This window comes from Ambystoma mexicanum, chromosome 11 (assembly GCF_040938575.1).
Source record: "Ambystoma mexicanum isolate Mex_15411 chromosome 11, UKY_AmexF1_1, whole genome shotgun sequence".
NCBI classification, from domain to species: Eukaryota; Metazoa; Chordata; class Amphibia; order Caudata; family Ambystomatidae; genus Ambystoma; species Ambystoma mexicanum.
Window position 1 is genome coordinate 762,044,397 of NC_090934.1, and position 18,851 is coordinate 762,063,247.

Genomic DNA, 18,851 nt, shown 5'->3' on the forward strand with positions numbered 1-18,851 from the left:
GGCTTGAGTTAAAAGCCAGAGCGAAACCTGGGGTGCTAAGGCAGTTGCATTTTCATTGAACAAATGGCAAGCCAGTGGGGGAAAGGAGTGCAAGTGCTTGCACCCGTTGGGAGGTCTTTCTTTGCTTGGTGCTTTTGCCAGTCCACTGCCGAGGCCCCTCCCCCTTTGGCTTAAGACTGCTGTGTCTCCCCCGCGAGGGTGAAGCACGCGGGGGAAACGGTGCAGGTGTTTGAACCCGTAGGGTGTTCGTGCTCGTGGTTTCCCAAAAGGCTTCTTTGGGACATTTGGTCGTTGGATACCTGGATTCCGGGAGTGGCTGATTCTCCCCACAGCTACTTACTGGTACTGGTGGCACTAGGGGAGCCCTTGACGGGGAAGGGCTGGAGTTGGAAGTGGACCTTTGGCCAGGCACAAGGTGAAAGCCACCCTGTTATTTCTCCAACAAACCGCTACGTTGTCATATTGCCATTGGATTCCCCGCTTTGTGGGACTACTTAACTTGAGCAGGTCCCGAGTGGGTCTTTGGGAACAGGAAAGGCTGGTGAAATCAAATAAATCTCAGATGGAAGGGCTGGTACAAGACTTCACGCTGGTTGAGCAGATTAGACCTGTGGTTGTGCACATGTTCATTTCCCAGCAGAAAATCTTATTTTTTTAAATTTTATCTTTTTATTCAATAAATTGGTTTAGTCAGGGCTCAAGTCGAGGGTACACATGGGGGGACGGAGTCCACCCACTTTTTTCAGAGGGTGGACTCAGTCCCCCCCAGCTAAAATGAGAAAGATTGATGTCCTCTTTGAACTTATGAATTAAAGCCAACCTCAGGGATCAAACAGCAGTCTACAGATTTGTAGACCGGACACTTCACCACTAAACTATATAACCTGATGAAAAATAAGAGACAACTAAAGGTGAAATGTCCCATTTCGGTACTGCAAGTCCCAGGGAAAACATTTATAATGGTTCCTGGAGTTTAAAAACATGCACACCTTTTAAAGTTTTCAAAAACACTATTAGAAGAAAATATCCTCTCTTGGTTTTGTGCATGGGTTGATTTTATGAAAGGCAAAGGCCATTCATCCTGTTCAATTTGGGTGGTTATGCAAAGCAAATTTAATTAAATGTGCACATTTCACCTTGATATGCTAATTTCTGGAAACTTCACATCCCACTGCGTTTGTTGAGTCCCCCCAGTTTTTAGGACTTGACCCCTGAGTTTAGTTGAGTGATCAACTTTTTCAATCTTAACAATACAGTTATGTCTTTTCCAAGTACATTTTAAACAATTTCAGAGAAGCTGTAATATATTCTTAGATTAGTTGGACATGATAATCTTCAGTAAGACAGCAGTGCATTGTTTTCCAGAACTTTCCAGTGAAATTGTATGGAATGATTCAATACATGTTAAATGAAGAGTACTAACTTGTACATTGGATCCTCTACATTCTAAAGTAAATTTCAGATTTCCACTGTGGGACTAAATTTTGATTATTTAAGAAAAGAAAATTCGAATAATCTCAAAAAGCGACCTTAAATGCAATTAGAAAACTAAATTCAATACATTATATTATTGCTAGTATTATCTTCAAAATCTTTTAATGGGAATCATAATAACTAAGTGCTTTTTGCATTTGGCAACTCGTCCACTTCTACAAAATACATTTCTATCTAAGTAATCAAGTTTCACATTTATGAATGCATATATTGTCACATGTAATAAGATTGGGTCAATAAAGTAAGTACACATTTACAAGTGTATCCTAACCGATTTGAAATTCATAGATTGAGCCATAAGTACGATGTTGAATTAATGCATCCGTTACTCTATCCTGTTATCAAATTCGATGATGAAAGTAGCTTTAGTTCTGTTAAGAATTGAATTATATCAATAATGAGGGAGGTTTTGGTAGCCGACCAAATTTCCTCTTTGGTTATTAAAGTTAGATGTTTAAAATGTTTGTGCAGATAACGTTTCCTCGGGTCAGCTAGTGAGAAACATTCTACCATAAAATGTTTTGTGGTCTCAATACTATGATCAAGCTTGCAGAATCTGCATGTTTAAGTTAGGTTAAGATGCTTGTTATAAGTTACAAGTTTATCATTTGTAGGCAGTAAGTTTAACTGAAGGTGTAGAAAGGAGTCAGCATATCTTTGATCAGGGAATTTTGTTAAGTACTGAGGTAGTTCGTTTAGGGCTCTAGTGTGAAAAGCGCCCTCCTTGACAGGTTTATATGTACTAATTTTATCAGATGTGCTGATCCAATCTTGTCTCCAAAGTTTGATCTTAGCTTTGTCTGGCGTCAACAGGGATATAGAAATGTCTGCATTCTGAAGTATTTCGCAGCAAGACTGTTTCCATTCATGTAATGGATTAGAGTTAGAAGCTTCCAGAAGCTTTTTGAGCATGGGAAACAAGTTAGCTGAGCTGGAAGAAGAAAGGAGGCATTTTCTGTAAGTAGATTGCATTAGCCAGGAAACTGATGCATTAAGAGATGTTAGCCCTAATTTGTGTATAATAAGAGTGATTGGAGTGCTTAGGGGAACAGGTAGAATTTGTTTCCAATATATACCCTCAAGAATATCCCACCTCACTGATTTGGGAAACATTTTTGTTTGGCTGCCATAGGTAATTATAGGGATGACTTTTTGGGTGTAGAATAGTCTTGCCGGTAAGAGAGAGACTTTTCCATATTTTGCTTGTAACACCTTCCCTTGGATAGCTAATAATCTCATTCTAGATGCAAGTTCCTCTTTATAGGGTTGATCCGAGCACTGGGAATTTATGATGACTCCAAGATATTTAGTATTCATGGATTTGGAGTAGAGAACTCTTACCTAGCTGCCAATTGAATTTGTAACTTGACTTGAGACAGTGATGATGGAAGATGAGAATATTAGATTTAGATATGTTAAATACCAAATTATTCTCCTGTGCATATGCCGACAATGCTGAAAGTTTTCCCTGTAGGCCAATCAGTGTCTTATCTAGCAACACTAAATCGTCGGCATATAGTAGGAATGATATTTCACAAGCTCCCAGCTTGGGTGGAAACAAACTAACAGAATTAAAACTGTGATAAATATCCTTGATAAAAAAGTTAAAAAGGATGGAAGCAAAAGGGCAGCTTTGTTTTAAGCCAGATTTTGTTTCAATCGCATTTGATAAAAGGCCGTCAGTTGTCAGTTTGAAAAGTATTAGAATAAAATTGATGAATTGAAAACCTGATGTACAAAGGACAGTTGGCGTTAAGAAACTTAGTCCATAAAATCTGACACAGAACCGAGCCAAAAGCTTGTTTAAAATCAATTAAAGCCAGGAAGACAGGTTGTTTAGATCGAATGGCTTGATGCTTTATAGTGGAGAATATTAAATGATTTAGCGCAGTTCCAATGCCAGGTACAAAGTCAGATTGATGAATATTCAAAAGTTTGTTTCCAATAAGCCAATTCGTAAAATCTCGTAAAATTAATCTAGCTAGTATTTTGCCAGGAGCATCTAATAGGGCTATCGGCCTGTAGTTGTCTGGTTTCGACATGCCTCCTTTTTTTAAAAATGGGGATGAGAATAGCTTCTCTCCAAGATGGAGGGATTTCACTTGTGTTTATCACTCTCCTAAAGACAGTTTCAGGAAGTGTTGCCCAGGCCTCTGGATTGGATTTTAGAATTGCGTTTCTCAGGTTATCCGGTCCAGGGGCTCTGGAAGAGCTCCATTTTTTTATTATAATGATAATGTCCAATGTATCAAACTCTAATTGAGTGAGGTCAGGATTGATTGGGAACTGAACACTAGGTTGCACGTTAGAAGTCATCAGGAGATTTTGAAAATGAGCTGTCCACACCGACTCGGAAATTGTATTTAATTGTGCAGACGTATGAGCATTGGCGGGCATATTGTTAATGACATTCCATATTTCTCCTGAGGATCTAGATATAAGAGCTTTTAGCATCAGTTCTGCTTTCTCTTGTTTATGAAGCAATAGAATTTGTCTAGTTCTGTTTTTGTATCTAGTTTTTAGGAGTGTTCTTAGTGCTGAAGATGTTTTAGCCGGGAATGTTTTTTAATGCTCACCGTAACTCAGATTTAAGATTACAAATGTCTGGTATTCTGGCATATTTATTAGTATATGTTGGACGAACACTGGTAGTCCTCATTTGTTTGATCATCAGGATGCAATCATTATAAAATATCTGTGGCGTTGTTTGAATATTAATATTGCTTTTCAAGAGCTTTTGGTGCAGAATGGAAATTAACCCAGGATTCCATTTGAGACGGTTTCTAGAGTTGTTTATTGTGACTTGTTCATTAAAATAGTACGGATTTGGTTGAGTATGAGGAGTCCAGCAGACTTTAAGGATATTATGGTTGCTGGCCGTAGAAGGCATAATTTGAAAAGAGGCTATGTGTTTATTCGAATGAGAAGAAATAAACACATAGTCAAGGAACGAAGTGCTCTTGTTCCTAGACCAGGTGGGATTTGGGGGAGAGTCTTCAGGAGTGGAACCATTTAGCACGGTGAAATGTCTTGATTCCATTAAATTGAGCCATTTGGTGGCTCTTGAATTAGCGCATATGTTGGGGGAGAGAGACAGTTAAGATTAAAATCACCTGCTATCATTGTGGTTGTAACATCAGGTTCTAATACTATTTTGTTCAAGATTGCTTCAATTTTGTCTATAAACTTTGGCTCTGAAGAAGAGAGCGGGTTCCAATACATATTTATTAAGACAGAACCAGGCAAAGGAGGATGATTTTTGTTAGATAAAGTTAATTTCACCACTTGGATGCCTGGGTCAGGAGCTAACCAAGCTTCAAGGGATAATTGGGAATCATTGCGACTGGAAACAAATAGACCAGCAGCTGGCTGTCCTCTAGTTGCTTTATATGCTGAAATGTATTTAATTTGGTGATTTTCCCAAATGAGTGCTGTCAGCATCCATGTTTCTTGGAGTAAGACTATGTCGAACTCGTTTAATTTTGAAGGCTGCTGTAACCCAAGTCCATTTGGATTTGGGTTGTTGAGGTGGTTGGTGAAAGTCATTTTTACATTTACAACAAGTTGTTTTGTGATTAGCGGGAATAATACCAGAGTTTGGATTAGAGATTGGTTGAAATTGTCCTGGTTGGGGATTGCTTTCAATTGGTGGTGACAGAATTATTGCTTCTACGCAACCCTTTGAAATACAGTTGTTGTCTTTCTTTCCAAACAAGGTTATTTACTATTTGTGAGTGAATTCGGATTTCTGTGATGTCTTGTTGGGCCAGGATGGAATATCTCACTGACTCAATGTCAAGGGAGTTTATCTGTTTCAGTGATGGAATCGAATTGAACACTGCTAGTATTGTGGAACGATTAGGGTATGGATCAGAATATAATCTGTCAACCATTGTAATCCGAATTATCTCATCTCTGAGAATAATTGGATCCGGATTGTAAGTGGTCAATTGAATGTCATCATGAATCATCTCAAGAGACGTTTGCGATGGTACACTAGGGGGTGGAGAACTTGGTATACAGACAGTAGAGTTAGTGGCAGCGTCCAAGGGAATCAAGGATTCAGATAAAATGGAAATTGTGTTTGTGGGTAAATTAGCAGAAGTGGGGGGTAAAGTGTTTTTCAATGGGATATTCTCATTTGGCAGTGGCACCCTGTCTATTAATTAATTGCGCTTTTGCTCCAACATTTTGAATGTGGCAGGGTCAATATCAAGGTTGACATAAAAGGTCGGTAACATGACGCAACAATCTTGGGGAGCGTCATGTAGGCTGTGGTGGAAATCCTCAAGAATGTTATTGTTATTATGTGAATACACAGATAACTTCATGAGATTATCATGAGTTGCATTTTGACAACCCGGGTTTGGGTTCACAATAGCATTCATGGCTGCATCACACGGAAAAATATTACTGAGACACTTCTTACCTTTGGAGGTGATCATGGCTGAGTTGAGAGGGATGCTTTCTCGAGCAACTCACCGGGCAGGCTAGGAGTTTGCTTAGGGTCCAATTGCTCCGCAGTAGTCAGTGGTGAGTTTTGAGGGGGTGAAATATTGGCTACAACCATTTTGGTTTTTGATTTGGAGTTTTTATTTTTAGGGGGAGAAGGTAGGTTTTTTTATTTTTTTCTTTGTTCAATTTTCTGATTCGAATTAGATTCAATAAAGATTTGAGAAGTGCGTTTTTCCTATTTCATTTTCTTTACCTTTGTTTATTTTGAGGAACGTGTGAAAATACATCATAAAGAGGTTTTTCTGTGACTAAGAGATCAGAGACATCTCCCTCATTAATAGCATCTTCAGGTGGATCAGAAGGAGCTAGTAGGGAAGAGGTTTGGGCTGAAATCGAAATGCCATCCGTCTCGTTCAGGGGCATCTCCACAGGTGCTTCAACAAAGAGTTCAGTTGTAGGTACAATAGCACTGGAAGTGCCGGGAACAGCCTTTATGGAGTTGGATAAGTTCCACGCAAGCCAGTTAAGTTTGCTGTGAAGTATATTCAAAGACGAGGCTTGGGTAGCTGATCTGAGATCTAGCACTTCAAAGAGTTTAGTCAACGTGTATATGCTGGTGTTTATCGCAGTGAAAGCAGATTCCAAAGCTGGGTTTGAGATTGATGGACAGCCAAACGATGGGCGTGGCACGGTTTTGGTAAAGGAGGCTACCAGAGAGGACTCAGAGTCTCCAGGGGAAATAATATCATTTGGGGCGTCTGTGGGATATAGCTCTGGAGAGTTCGAGAGAACCGAACAAGCAGCGCTATTGGGGCATGCTGTAGGTATAGTTGGTTGGCAGTCATCCTCAGTAGATTTAGGGGTATGAGTAGAGTGGGAGAATGGCAGAGAGAAGGGAAAAGTTAAATTAAACATTCTGGCAGTGAGTTTACAAGCGAAAAGTTCTGCTTCATTCGTATCTAATGGGGGTCTAGCTGCTTCGGATTAGAGCATGGGCAGCAGCAAGGTTTGCAGCGGTTGGATGGGAGTTGGAAGTTGAGCTTCCAAGGATGGCTCTGGTAAATAACGTGGAGTATGAAACATTTCCGATTCCGATAGACACGTAAGAACGTAAAAGAGGAAGTGCAACATTGCATTGTTGCATCTGAAAGCAACAGGTTTGGCTCTCTAGTTCCTGCTTCGGATAGGGTAGGCTCTCCACTGATTGTCGATGACAAGAGGTCGATATTCGCATCTCGATTTTCTGTGGTCATAAGGAAATTTGCGAATATCGGTTGAGGAGCCGGTAGGTTTGGAAGGAGTAGCAGATTTGAGTGCACATGAGCTGGCCAGGGATTTTAATGGCTGTAACCGCTGAGTTACATGAAGGGGCGGGCTCGGCATACCTGAGGTGAGCGAATCATCGAGATAGATACAGGATGAATCGAGGCACTCGTGACAATTAAGGAGGCTTAACTAATTCCTTATAGCGTACAGAGGATAGAATAGAGACATGGAAGACAGGGCTCCATACGGACCCTCTTCTATTTCCATGGCGGCCACAGAGAGGCAGTAGAAGCGTGGTGGCGGCAGCAGAGGGGACACCGCTTCTGCTGAAAAGAGGTAAGGCGGGTGGGGGTTGGAGGGATCCATACAAATTAAAAAGATAAGGGAGGGTGGGGGAAGATGGCACTGTGGGGCAGGAGAAGCAGCCTGCAGGTTCCATGGAACGTGGGTTGGGATTAGCAGTTTCAGACCGCAATCTGAGGATTGGCTCCTCCCCCCGCCCTGGGTGCTAATGCATTTTGTAGACTGAGCATTGAACTTGGTGCTGCCTGATGATTTATATTTGCCCGAGCCATAATATTACCAATCTTGAAGATCACATCCCAGTTTGTCAGAAAGAAAAGACATTTTTATGGAGCCTTAAATGCTGCTCATAAACCCACCAATTTGATAAATGAATCTTTTCTTCGTGAGACCAGGACCCCTGAATTTCCCAGGAGGCCAGTGCTGCAACCAACCCCCAGGAATAGGAATCTAAGGTAGCTACCCTTCGGAAAGCAGGAATTCATGTCATCTACTGTTTAATCTTCCCTTCGAGTGCACCGGAAGTAGTACCTCGAAGCCCTGTGACTGAGAACACCACTAGGAGTGCAGATGAATCCACAGGGGGTGCAGGTGGAGCCACGAGTCCACAGGTTGCCATATGGTCATGAATCATGATTTATTTCTATCCTGATGCTGGCTGAAGAGCCAGAAGTGGACTTAATACAATTCTGAGCTGTTTGGCAGAGTTGTGTCAAAGGGATATGCAGAGTGAGGTTTGGCAGTAGTTGGTCTGATCAGGTATTGGGGCGGTCTTGGGTGGGATAACGTTGCATTTTACGGTGTATTTCTATCTTTTTGTTATTTGAACTTCTATTTTTTAATTACTGCTCGAATTGAGTGTTTGGATGCTTAGCTCTTTGACTGACATTGCTAAGAGTCATGTAAAATACATGTCATGGACATTTGTAATCTCATCTGACAGGCGATGTGCCATTTTCCACAATATGTTGTCTGTCATCTAGACGAGCCATCTGCCACACGTTTAATTAATTATTCTGCTACCGTGAATATGCCCAAAGAAAAACGAACTGCACACCCACTCTCTTTCAAAATCCTGGCACTAGACGCAAACTGCAGAGCCCTTGTGCAAAGTTTAGTCATACCCACATCTCACACAATCTCATGTCCTGCAATGCAGGCACTGAATATCCGAAATGGTGATTATGTAAGCTTCAGCACCCTGTACCACCAGTATATTTGTGTGTTTTTGTTTCGCCTTGTTGTTTCTTTAATAATTTGTATATGGCCTGCTTAAGTAGCAGTACTGCAGTTATTAGCACTGCAGAGCAGGATCCAATGCATAGCCCACAGAATGGTCTTTTGGTTGTCACAATAGGGTTTCTTGTTCTCTGTGGCCTTTTGCCCCTTGCAGGTGTGGAGTCTCACCTTTTAGATCAGTTATTCCCGTCTGCCTGAGATTCATGAGCCAACTGGCCCTTACTATTTAGGGTGCCACACTTGTGCGATTTTATCAATCCTGTCCTTAATTAAACTCCAGAATTTAGTGCACTTGTGACTGCTGGGCTCCCAATGCTCACTCCTCCTCTGCCATCCGGATGTTTACAGGACCTTTTTCAGGAAGACTTGCGTTCTTTGGCATTGCAATCCTTTCTGATGCGCAACTGGTGAATTGCGTTCCTGAACTCCTCACTGTCCCAGCAATGCACACGGACTAAGATTATTAGAACAGGCAGGAGCACAAAGTGGAAGCAGCGTTGTGCGGCCGGGCATGCCATACAAGAAATCCAGCAATGGTTCTTACCCCTTGGCATGGCCGCCACATGGTCTGGCATGGATTATAAATCCAGGCAGAAGCACACGGATAGAAGACCATTACAAGCCATCAAGATAACAGGGTGCAGTAGACTGAGGGCCTCATTACACGGATGGCGGTGGACCAAGGTGCTATTAGCACCTTGGCCCATGCTGGTAAAATACCAGCACCGCCTTGGTGGAAAGGGGAATTACCGCCCTATTCCAAGGTTGGGTGGGCGGTAATTCCCCTTTCCCCCATTGCCCTTCCCCATTCCCATTTTTGCCCCATAGGGCATAATGGGAATGGGGAAGGTGCTAATTACGGTACCGCAAATTTTGGTACCGTAATTAGTACCCTGGTCCTTTTGCGGGTTGGTTTTTAACGCCTGCAAAAAGCAGGCGTTAAATTCCCTAACCCGCAAAGGGACCTCGTAGTAAGGCGGTAAGGGTTTACCGGTACCAGTAAAATACCGGTACCGGTAAGCCCTTACCGCCTACCGTGTTGTGAGTGGGTGGAATGCTCTGTAAATGAGACATGAAGTGCCCTCCAGGGTTCTGAGTGTCACCATTTCTCTTCACTTTGCTTTACGGTACTTGTAGATGCTTCTGCGAGATCATTGATTCAAGAAAATGTTGAAAGAACTGTCAGTTGAAATCTCTCCATAAACAGGTGCAGTTCGATTTAGGTTATTTCCGATTAAAAGGACATTTCAACCTATAATGCAAAACAGAAATGTTTTACAACACATTTCAATAAAATAATGCATGTGTGCAAACTAGATTGAATATCACGATAAAAAAAATATTTCTGACCAAAAGGTAAATGTAGGAAAAATATGCACCCATTGTTTCTAGTCAGCTTCTCATAGCAAAGTAGGCCTAACGAAATTTACCAATCTATACAGATGGCGCCAAATTCATGAGGGAGGCAAAGTCCAATGTATAGTCACGACGGGCCACCGATCTCATTATAGGACCTAAGCACCTTTTCCTCAAATCTCGAGAAAGGGCCAGAGGAAGTCCATTGGACTGTCCTCATGTCTCCTCATCTAAACAAGATAGTGATCAAGGCCATCATGTCATACATGCTGTTTTTCTTAATTCCCCTTCTCCACGTAAATAATTTGTTACTTCAAAAAATATAGTTCTTTATTCATATCGTAGGACTTTAAAAATAGGTACTATGTACGTTTTGCACAGACAGCATTATAAACAATTTGGTATATTTACTGTGACACCACTCTCTCTAACGTTCACCTTTTCAGACACAAAACAAAAACAAACTTACTCGTTCACCCGCTGACCCCCTACAAAACCTGTGTCCAACATATATGTGTATACTGTAACAGAGTGCCTGATCACTTCAGGGACTTAAACAACAAAGGTTCTCTTGTTCCTCATTTGCGTTTGACTTGCCCTTTCTTTGCAGTGTCCATATTACTTCAAAACAAGTCGACACGGTGTGTTTCAACCATATGAAACCTCTTATGTATTCTACTTGTTTGCCCTTAACCTGGGCGCTCAACTTCTTGTTTCTTTAGTTCACTTGCTGAGTTCATGATTCGTGTCGCTATGGTGTCAGACTAACATGTCCAAATCCATTAGTTAATACCTTTATTAACCTCATAAAGCATCTTAGAGATGAGGCGACATGATGACATTCAAAAGAAAGTATCCTGGGAAAACACATAGGTGCCTTTGAAAACACTGTAGTGCAAGATACCGGGAATGGCAAATAAAACTAGGCAAAGTCAGAACGGCGCCGGATGAAAAAGAGAAGAGGCGTGTGAATGAGAGTGTTTCTTAGGAGATGTATTTTGAACGTAAAAATGCTGGAACATATTGGAGTGTACTGGAAGAAGAAACAGTGTCATCTGACAGAAAGAAGGGTGGCTATTATCGCCCGAATTGCACTGAACTATGTCTATTATACAAATACAAACCTGGAGAAGGGGTGGGGGACATATGCATATTCTTTGTGAAGATGACCCCAAGTCAGGAAAACCACCATACCGTGTCATTGCATTCCCCCAGAAACATACTAAGCAATAAAGCAGTTACAAAACTGGGAGGGATAATACTGTCCTCTATGGGCGTCTTCATGAGTTGGGCGGTAGACCTTAAATCTGGCGGTAACGGTATTCATGACTATAATCCAGCCTGCACTATTCCAGCCGGGCGCTGTTACAGCCGGCTGTAATAGCGCCGGCTGTGATAGCGCCGACAACACAATGCGCTATCATAGATCTATCATACGTACAGTATCGTTGCTACTATGGCCGGAAAACCAGCGCTAATAGTGCTGGAAATGCCCCTGGCTGCCTGCTAGAGGTAAAAGAACACAGGTGAGAGCAATAAAGCCACAGGTGCAAACAATGCACACAAGATGCCTACAAAAGACCCACCCACACCCCAAACACACTTCCCAACACCATGTTGCCATTTGGAGCAGGGAGCTTTGACATAGACTTCTACATGCTGCTCCTGGAGCTACAGAGGCCTGACAACCAGCCAAGGCCACAGGGAGCATAGGGGGAAGGGGTAGGGGGGCTGATGAGGAGGAGGAGACCAGCCCCAGCAAGGCGTGCAGCCATTCCCAGGGTCAGGCTATCACCCAAGGCCCTGACTGATGACCAGTTGCTAGCAGAGTACATGCTGGACAGGGCTATCATCACCCAGTTGCTGGACACAATCCAAGGTGACATTGGTAGCAGGATTGCCATCAGCAACGCTTTGTCCCCCACTCATGAAGATGGTGTCAGTCCTGCAATACTTTTGGTCGGGCAGCTTCCAGCACACAGCTGCCACAATGCACGGCATGGCCCAGTCCACATTTAGTGCAGTCCTGGGCCATGTGCTGGATCCACTGATGCGCCATGTCTACCAACATATGGCATTGCCCACTGCCCAGGCACAGGTGAATGAACTGAAGGCACAGTTCTATGCAATTGCACAAGTGCCCAACGTGATCGCAGCCCTAGACTGCACATGTGTAGCACCGGTTACACCCCGGGACCATGAGGCAGCGTACCAGAATCGGAAACATTCATTGAACGTACAGATGACCTGTAGCCCAGACATCAGCATCAGCCACTGCTGCGCTCACTACCCTGGATCCACCCATGACTCCATGGTGCTGCGCAACAGCACACTGCCAGCCTAAATGGAGATGCACAGAGGACAATGCACATGGCTAGTGGGTGAGTACAAACCCTGCCTGAAATGCATGCCAAAGTACAAGATAGAAAGGGGGCAGAGTCACAGGAAGCGTTGCATGCCACCAGGAGCCACAGCAAGCACATCACAGCACCAGTACCATGTATGTGTGGCACACAAGGTCACCTGCACACAGCCACCACAACTGTTTGAACAGGCTTTAATGATAGTGGCTAACCCCCTCCCCCCACCAACTCCCCAGCACACATACCCCTTCCGTCACCAACTCCCCAGCTCACATACCGCCCTCCACCCACACAGTGCAAATGGGTCCATACGCCGGCCCTCAGGCCAACAGTGCATTGTTCATCTAACATGGACGTTGACGCTTCCCAGGTGCACCGCCTTCAGGTGAGCAGCGTTGGAAATGACACAGTGACCTATGCCTTGGTAACCCCTGTAGAGGGCCCTCTGTGGGGGTGGTTGAGTTGTATGGCACTGATGCAGCCAACTGCAGATGCTGGTGGAGAAGATTGTTCGACTCATGCATCTGTTCTGCATGTGCAGATTTCCCCTCGCACAATTCGTGGACTCACTGGCCAAACCCTGTGAGGGCCACAGTGCATGCCTCCACAACCTTACGTGCGTATGCATTGTGACGCGCCATGGACTTGCCCGCCCCCTAATTGCACTACTGATGGCCTTGATGTGGCGGTTGTTTTCGCTGGCCATCCCCTCAATCCTCATCTGGCATGCTTCTATCACATCCAGGCATGTCATGACAGCATTGGCAGGACCAGTTCCTGTGTCCCATGCTGGGATGCTGTGCTGGGCAGGGCTGCGTGGTGTTGTAGAGCTGCTGTGCCAGGCAGGGTGGCACAGTGTTGTTGGGCTACTATCGCTGGTGGTGCTGGGCTGTCTGGTGGGGCTGCCGTGAATGGAGGGGCTGCCAGCAGATGACCCATATGAGGGTGTGTCCTCATCCGCCACTGGTGTGTGTGCACTGCGGTGGGGTGCACGGGCAAGTGGACTATGGCTGTGATTCTCCACATGCTCAGGGGTCCCTTCGAGTGTGACCATTTGCTGCACAGGACTGTGTGTCAGTGTCAAGACAGATACAGCATGCTGCTCTTCCCCGGATGAAGCCTCCTCCTCTGGGGGGTTGCACTTGTGGCAACTTCCACATCCTGTGAACCCCTGGTGGCTTGGGATGGGGTTGGTGAGGCAGCCCTGGTGGCTTGGGTGCGCTGAGGGTGTGAGGCCCTGGTGGCTTGTGTGTGCCGAGGGGGTGAGGCTCTGGTGGTTTGTGTGTGCCGAGGTGGTGTGAGACTACTGTGGTGGGGTGGGGTGGGTCCTCCGCTTTGGTGTGTCCTGCCGGGCCTTTCTCTGGGTGGTGTTGCTGGTGGAGGCATGTTTGGGCACACATTGGGATGGGCCTGCTTCCTCATCATCCACCTTGCCCTCGGATGATGCGTGCGTGCCTGTAGGGAACACATGATAGGGCACCTCACATTTTTCACATGCATTTCAGTACTTACAGGGGGGGTTGTACAGGACAGTTTCACTCATGCTTGGGCCTGACCTGTTTTGTTTTGACTGTGGTGGTATTACTGGGGCACACTACGTGTGGGGGGACACCGTTTGGAATTGTTGGTCTAGCCATTACATGCATATGATGCGCAGCTGGCATGCTGCAGTCAGTGAGGGGGGGCTGGTACTACACACGCCCACCTGACAATGCTGTGCCCACACCATGGATGTGTGTAGCATGGTTCTTGCATGTGTCCATTGGTTGCCCCACTCACAACTCTGGATCACAGGGGTTGCCTATGTGCGCTGGTACAAGGATAATTGTCAGGAGTACCGGGTTTATCATCAATGGTATCCTTCGAATCCGATAACACCCCCTGCTCCACCTCCTCACCTGATCCTTCTGGTGATAACACAAGTGTTCGGTCCTTCTTCTTGCTATTCACCTTCTTCTTCTGATAGAGATACGGCCGTCCTCGGAAAGAAGCCATTGTGTTGCCGGTTAAATGCGAAGAACACAGGACCCCCTTCTGAGAACGCCAAATGCAAGAGGAAAAAGCCAGCGGCTACAAAAAACCTCTTGGATAAGTCCAAAGGTGTTTGTGGAAATGTGGAATCCTCTTAATAGAAGTCCTTAGGTGTTTGCAGTATTGCGGAATGAAGCAGAGAGAGGCCGGAAACAGAAACTGTAGGTTTCCTGAATCACAGCAAAAGATAGACTACAGTGCTGAAGAAACAATGAGGTAGGTCTCTGAGGCTAGGAAGGAATCAGAAAGAGAGAATGCCAGCCAGAGATGGCAGCGCACAGAGAGAAAAAATAATGGAAATAATACCAGAACCGACGCCCCAGAGAAAAGGGGCAGCGAAGGAGGAGAAAGGAAACCGAGGACCCGGCACCGCGAGTGCAGCGGCAGCGAGGATCCGGAAAGGGAATCAAGGGAAACAGTGCCGTGGAACACGGTGACAGGAGAGGCAACAGAGTCCAAAAGGCAGCAGAGACAGGTAAGGGAAGCAGAAAATAAAGCAAAAGGCAGCAGCAGCTGCAAGGAGAAAACTACAGCGCGTTAACCCAAAGTGAAACGAAAAACTCCAAGGGTTGCAACACGAGGCATGAAAGGGGGCGGGGCTAAAATAGTAAACAGGAAAGAAAGGCAGAAAGACTAGACCGCCACCAAGAGAGATGAGAAAGAAACATGAAGGCTAATTAATAACGGCGTACACGCCAAGCATGCCACAAGCGCCAGGATGGCAGGCGCTTGACAGTATGCCCTCTTCCAGGGGAAGGTCCACCGGGCTTCCCAGGGTGCATCCGATGGTAGAAGCGGACCAGAACCGGTGCATGGACCTGTGAGGCGGGTTCCCAGGAATCTTTGTCATGTGAATAGTCCTTCCAATGGATCAGGTATTCCAATCAACCTTTCCTGTATCTGTAATCAGTGATTCTTTTTCCCTCATATTCTTTTGGAGTGGTATCGGCATGTGGTCTTCAGGAGGGCATCGTTCTCTGGAAAGGATCTACCCGATATTCTTTCAACAATGAGGGGTGGAATACCGGATGTATCCTCTTCATGTGTCCAGGTAGACGCAATTTGTAAGCCACAGGATTGATCCTCTTGGCTATGGAGAATGGACCTAAAAAGCGTGGGTGCAGCTTGGACGGATGTAGCCATCATGGAAGAAACTTGGTAGAAAGCCATACACATGTACCAGGAGACCAGACGGGAGCCTGACAGCGATGTGGATTAGCCTGCTTCTGTTAGCGGATCTGACTCTCGCATAGGCCTTCTTTAGCGATGTTATGAGCTTCGGCTAGGTTGGCAAGAGCACTGTCCACAGAAGGAACTGTAGAGGCACGCAAATCCGAAGGAAGGATATTGAGTGGGTGGAACCTGTAATTAATGAAGAAAGGGCTGATGTTAGTCGTTGGGTGTTTGCCATTTTTATAAGAGAATTCAGCTGTAGGCAGCAGTGATACCCAATTGTTTTGTAGATGGTTGGTGAAACATCTTAGGTACTGCTCTAGTGAAGTGTTAAGTCATTCGGTCTGGCCGTTGGTTTGTGGATGGAATCCCGATGACAAAGCCCTTTCAATGCCCAACTTGTCACATAGTGCTTTCCAAAAACGGGAAGCATACTGACTGCCACGGTCCGAGATGATCATTTCGGGCAAGCCGTGAAGTCGGAATATGTCTCTAGCAAATATAGAGGCCATTCCAGCCGCAGTAGGGATCTTGGGCAGGGGAGAAAAATGCACCATCCTAGAGAAAGAGTCCACCGTCACCATTATGCAGGTACATCCTTCAGAGAGAGGTAAATCCACGATAAAGTCTGTAGACAGATGGCTCCAGGGTTTTATGGGAGGTGGACTTTGTTGGATAAAACCAAGCATCTTTTGTGTATCGTGTGTGGTCCTGCAACAAACAGGACAGGAAGCACCTTATGCTTTGATCTCAGTTACTAGACCAGAACTCTCATTGAAGAAGGTCGATAGTAGAAGTTACGCCTCTGTGACCCGCTAGCTTGCTGTCATGACACCATCTAAGAGCTTTCCGTTTGAGTGAAGAAGTGGGCAGAAAAAGGCGGTTGTTAACAAAAACTAAAACCATTCCTTCGAATAAGAACGTCACAGGACTTGAGTGTAGGATCAGTTTGTAGAAAGGCAGAGGCGCCCTTGACCTCTTGAAGCAATGCTGATACGATGCACACAATCCTGTCTTGAGGTAGGATGTAATTGGCTTTCTGATCGCTAGACAGCCCGGGGTAAGGATACCTCGATAAAGATTCGGCCAGGACGTTCTTGCTTCCAGGTAAGTAGGTAACTACAAAATCAAACTGGGTGAAAAAATATGCCCATCTGGCCTGCCGGGAATTAACGCATTCCATTTGTTATATCACTTTGAGGTTTTTGTGGTCTGTTCTTAGTTGAAAAGGGTGTGAAGCACCTTGAAGCAGGTGGCGCCATTCCTCGCAGGCTGTCTTCATGGCCAGGAGTTCCTTCTCAATCACTGAATAGTTGATCTGACTGCGGTTAAGAGTCTTAGAAAGGTAGGCAATAAGGTGTTCGAGTCCCTCGTGTTCCTGTAGAAGGACAGCCCCTATGGCGGCAGCCGAGGTATCCGCCTCCACAATAAAAGGAAGGGACTGATCGGGTTGGTGAAGGATAGGAGCCGAACAGAAAGATTTCTTAAGACGCCCAAAAGCCTCTTCTGTTTCGAGGGACCAGTGCAAAGGGAGAGATGTCTTCTTCAAGAGGGACGTCAACGGTAGGTCTACCCCCGAAATCCTGGGTATAAACTGGCGGTAGAAATTGGCTAGTCCAAGAAAGCACTGAACCTCCTTAACTGAAGTCAGTGAAGGCCAGTTGAGTGCCGCAGTTCATTTTCTGGGATCCATCTTGACCCCTTGTTCCGTGAGAATGAAGCCTAGGTAGGGTACATTGGAAACTTCAAACAGGCATTTGTCAGGGTTAATCAGCAGCTGGTTCTCCTGAAGACGTCTAAGCACTTGATTACGATGTTTTTGATGTGCCTGTCTGGTGGATGAAAACAGTTTGTCATCCAGGTATACAATGGTGTTTTGGACTAATAGATCAGAAAATATCCGATCCATAAACCGCTGAAAAACTGCGGGCGCATTCACGAGGCCGAATGGCATGACCTTATACTCGTAGTGACCGAACGGGGTACGGGAGGCGGTCTTCCACTTGTCCCCCGTTCGGACACGAAGTAAATGGTAGGCCCGTCTCAGATATAACTTAGAAAAGACGAGGGCGCCTTGAAACTGCCTCGAGGACGTCCCGATTGAGAGGCATGGGATTTCTGTCCCGTATGGTGACACGGTTGAGGCCTCAGTAGTCAATACAGGGTCTCAACTCATCAGTGTCCTCCGCTCCGAAAGCCGAAAATCGATTTGAACAACAGTGGTCAATAGGTCTGTCAATGAAGCAGGCCTAGGAGAACAAGCAAGTTCGTCCTTCAGCTCCTCACGGAGACCTCTCCTGAATATTGTATACTCAGCGGCTTCAGGCCAACCTGCTTCGGCAGCAATCTTTTTAATCAGTGTTATGTGGGAGAGCAAGTCGGTAGTACCTTGCCGGATGTCCAGCAATTCTTCACTGGCAACTTGTGATGTTTCATGTCTCTCGAATGTTTGTTTAAATTGTGCTGTAAAAGCCCCATAATCCTGTAAGAGGGGGCTGGCACTTGTCACTAAAGGGGATGCCCAAGCCAAAGCATTGCCTGTTAAATTAAATACCAAAAAGCCAATCCGGGCCTGGTCAGAAGCATACGTGTGAGGACAGAAGGTAAAGTGAATTATGTAAGCTACCATAAATTCCATGAAGTGCCTGGGATTACCGTCATATTTCCCAGAAGCTAGAGGCATGGAAGGTAATTCTATGCAAGGCTGCTCTCGACAGTAACCATCTGACAGAGGTTATCATTCTCTGCTTTAATTATCCGGACCTCTTGAGACAGGCCCTGCACTGGATTGACTAAATCCTATATTTGTTCAGCTGTAGCCATGTTCAGATTAGATTGGCATTGCAAACTGTCAGGAGTACTGGGTTTATCATCAATGGTATCCTTTGAATCCAATAACACCCCCTCCTCCACCTCCTCACCTGATCCTTCTGGTGATATAACAAGTGTTGAGTCCTTCTTCTTGCTATTCACCTTCTTCTGATGGAGATACATCCGTCTTCGGAAAGAAGCCGCTGTGTTGCCGGTTAAATGCGAAGAACACAGGACCCTCTTCTGAGAATGCCAAATGCAAGAGGAAAAAGCCAGCGGCTACAAAAAACCTCATGGATAAGTCCGAAGGTGTTTGTGGAAATGTGGAATCCTCTCGATAGAAGTCCTTAGGTGTTTGCA